Below are 4,232 nucleotides of genomic sequence, written 5' to 3' on the forward strand. Positions count from 1 at the left end.
AGATAACATAATTGAGAAGACTTATTTTCACTTAGGTCTTTTATCCTGATTCTACCTGATTGTTGAACACATCACAGATGCATATCTTTATTCCTTAGTTTTGTGCACTGTCATTTAATTACTCCAACTGATTTAAGTTTTCACATGATGTTGTCAGCTTATCTGGCACAGAGTGAGTCTTGGGCTGCAGGCAGACATTTGGCTATCCCATTGAGTGCTTACGGACGCTGTCACCAAGGATGTTGACTACTCTATCACATAGACTCTTTCTATTGATTAGGTGATTTGCTTTTGTGATAGTGTTATAAATGCTTATGCTTCTTCTGAATATTTGGACACAAAGAGATATATAATGGATTCCATTTCCCTTTTATTCTATGCTACTAGTAGGCTATGAGTCAAATTTGTGATTCCATTGTAGCCAGTGTTAGAGTTTCACAGGATTAAATACTAGTGTGATATTGTCTTCCTAGTATTATTTTCTCTTTTATTCTTTCATTCATATTTAATTATATATCAAATATAAAAACATAAATGTATATGACAGCGTGTGCTATTTAATATTCTGGCTAAATTGTGGCCTAATCATCAGTCACATAAATATTATTTAGGTGGTTATTACTTTTATTAAGTAAGCAGATTGAATCTCACATAATTGTTCAATGCCTTTACTTCTTGTTTTGCTTCTGCCCTTACACTACTTCTTTGCTATATTTAGCCCTCTATCTGCTTATATATCCCACTCCTTTACCAATAAATCAAGAGAGAAGCTTGATACTAAGATGATTTATATATTTAAAATGTATTCTATTGGTTTTTATTCACTAGAGCTCAACAATATGGAAATTGTATTCACTCAAGGAGTCAAATATTTGTTCTCAAGTAACCCCTTTCCTTCCTCTGTTATCAGTAACTATATTTAGTTACTGATAACATAGGGACCTATCCCCTATGGTGATTTGGCTAGACTGCTACTGCTATGTATAGTTGGAAAATCAGCTATCTCATTCACAATAATTTAAGGATGGGCAAGTGACCCAAGCAGAATCTAAGTGAGCCTTCCCCAGAGCTTTCATGTTAACAGTTATTAAATAAAAAATTTTGTTCTATCCACTAATGAAGAAAGGTGGCATGAAGTGAATCTTGGACTGCAGGTAACTATTTTGCACTCACAGGAAAATAACTTGTTGCATTGGTGGAAAGAGATTTGGTACCTTAGTGACATTGTTTTGAGCCCTTGCTTTCAGCCTGGTCTGGAATCAGCATCACTCATCAACTTTTCAATTATGTAAGACCAAGGGAATATCATTTTTGTTTAAGCCAAACTGAACAGTTTCTGTCTTCTGCAGTTTACTGTCCTGACTAATCACTGGATATTATATTAGGTGATAATAAAGGTATAGACCGAGTGTCATGGGAATACAAAGGAGAGAGTAACTGAGCTTGAAGGAGGCCAAGGAACACTATTCAGAGGATGTAGCAGATGAATTCAATCTTTACAAAATGAGTTTTTCAAGAGAGGAAGTAGGTTGAACAGATCAAGCAGTTCAAACAATGTGCTTAAAAACCTGTATCATGAAAGAGCACAACACATCGGATTCTGGAATCCAGAACATGTGGTAGATAGGTAGATTGTGGGTCACACTCAGGAATTAGAAGCTGAGATGGAGTTTTGCATACAAAATATTTAGTAGGCATCAATATGTGTAGAAGAGAGGAGCAAAATTTAGGATTGGGTAGAGGAGAAAGACGAACCTCAAAGCTTTGGCAGCTCCACGGAGAGCTTCAGGCTGAAAAGATTAGGCCTTTAAACTCTCAGTGCAATTAGTTATTGGAGGAGGGCCACTATGAAAAGGGTATGTCTCTGGGCAAGAGTGTTCTCTGCAGCTGAGGCAAATCCTGAGGCAGCTGACAGCTCCCTCAACACTATGCTCAAAAAACTCGTGTTTGAACGTATCTTTCAAAGGAACAAAGAGATGAATCTTAAAAAATAAAGAACATCTCTCTTCATAAGGGACCTCAAATATTATGCTATGAATATTGGTCTTTATCCTGTAGGTGTCAGAAATCTACTGAAAGAGTTTAGCTGGGAAGTGCAAAGATTATATGTTCCTTTTAGAGACATGCTTTTGAAATTCATTTATTTAGTCACTGGGAATCTTCCATATGCCAGGCATTATTCTACATACTTGAGATATTTCACTGAAAACAAACAATCTTCATCCTCATGAAGTTCATACTTTAGAAAAGGGAGATGGACAATAAATAATAAACATAATATATCAGTAAATTACAGACTACACAAGGGCAGTTAGTGCTATGGAAAAAACAGGGCAAGGCAAGAGGGAGAAGAAGTGCTGAGGAGAGTTACAGATTGCAACTTAAAACAGGATGATTTACACAGGAGTGAGCATGGAAATACACGGGGGTAAGCACACCAGGCAGGGAAAAACAGCCAGTGAAAAAGCACTAAAGCAAATGCTTATTCAAAAAGACTGAAGAGAAAGGTCAGATGACTTCTGGTCAGATGAAAGGTCAGATGACTACTTCCAGAAAAGTATAAAAGTGAATGTAATAGATCAACAGTTCTCATTCTTTTTTTCTTAATTTTTTACACTCCTCTCCTCCTAGAATCAATTTTTGCTTGCTGGAGCAATATAACCCTCACTAAGAATGAATGAACTAAAGAAATGTAGCATTATTGGCATGCAGCTGACATAGTCTTCTTCGCGTGACTCTTACAGCCACTTCTCTCTGGGGACAATGGCAACTCTTAAGGAAAAACTGTTCTCACCAGTTGCAGAAGAATAGGCAACCATCCCCCACAATGAGATCACTATAGTGGGTATTGGACAAGTTGGTATGGCATGTGCCATCACCATTCTGGGAAAGTCTCTGGCTGATGAACTTGCCCTTGTGGATGTTTTGGAAGATAAACTCAGAGAAGAAATGATGGATTTATGATATGGGAGCTTATTTCTTCAGACATCTAATATTGTGGCATATAAAGATTCTATGACTGCCAATTCTAAGATTGTGGTGGTGATTGCAGGAGGCCACCAGCAGGAAGGAAAGAGCCAGCTCAATCTAGTGCAGAGGAATGTTAATGTCTTCAAATTCATTATTCCTCAGACAGTCAAGTTGAGTCCTGATTGTATCTTAATTGTGGTTTCCAACATAGTGGATATTCTTATATATGTTACCTGGAAACTAAGTGGACTTAGTGACTGGAAGCACAATGAGATTGGAAGTGGGTATAAGCTGGATTCTGCTAGATTTCACTATGTTATGGCTGAAAAACTTGGCATTCATCCCAGCAGCCGCCATGGATGGATTTGGGGAGAACATGGCAACTCAAGTGTGGCCTTGAAGGGTGGAGTGAGTGTGGCCTTGAAGGGTGGAGTGAATGTGGCAGGCATTTCTTTCCAGGAACTGAATTTAGAAATGGGAACCGATGATGACAGTAAAAATTGGAAGTGAATAAAATGGTGGTTGAAAGTGCTATGAAGTCATCAAGCTAAATGGATTAAATGTTGTTGATCCCATTGAATCCATGTTGAAAACTCTATCCACTGTCATCCAATGTCAATGATGGTGAAGGGAATCCAGGGCATTGAGAACGAAGTCTTCCTGAGCCTTCTGTGTATCCTCAACACTCAGAGATTAATCAGTGTGATCAACCAGAAGCTAAAGGATGATGAGGTTGCTCAGCTCAAGAAAAGTCCAGATACCTTGTGAGACATCCAGAAAGACCTAAAATACCTGTGACTTCTGGCTTCTAGACTGTAGGGAATTAAAACTTCAATGTGATTAACTGTGAGCCCTTAGTTTTTCATCCAAATACATGGATCACAGTTTGCTTTGATCTTCCTAGATATGTGAATCTGGGCTCACAGAATCAAAGTCCATTCTTGGTTTAATGCTTGCAATATGAGCCCTTGAACAAAATAAGATTAACTATCCTAGTGTGCTGAAAGAAATACAGACAGACAGAAAGAAAGAAAGCAGGAGAAAAAGGTAGCAATATTGCCAGGAGGCAGCATTTATGAATATTCTTGCTGTCGTTAGATTCATAGTCATGAATCTAAAGAATTACCATTCAGGATAGCTGTATGTTTTTTCCATTCATATCCAGTTATATGGGTCAAAGTATAGAGTAAGCAGAGGTTCTTTTTAACCCATGTTGTGATTCACCAAACAAGAACAACAAACCAGAGAAGCAAAAGAATTAA

The 4,232-nt window shown here is 37.8% G+C and overlaps 1 pseudogene; it reads left to right on the forward strand.

Moving 5' to 3' along the window:
* Positions 1 to 2,763: 2,763 nt before the first annotated feature.
* Positions 2,764 to 3,768, forward strand: LOC100686313 (annotated as a pseudogene).
* Positions 3,769 to 4,232: the final 464 nt, after the last annotated feature.

The sequence above is a fragment of the Canis lupus genome, chromosome 7 (genome assembly GCF_011100685.1).
Source record: "Canis lupus familiaris isolate Mischka breed German Shepherd chromosome 7, alternate assembly UU_Cfam_GSD_1.0, whole genome shotgun sequence".
NCBI classification, from domain to species: Eukaryota; Metazoa; Chordata; class Mammalia; order Carnivora; family Canidae; genus Canis; species Canis lupus.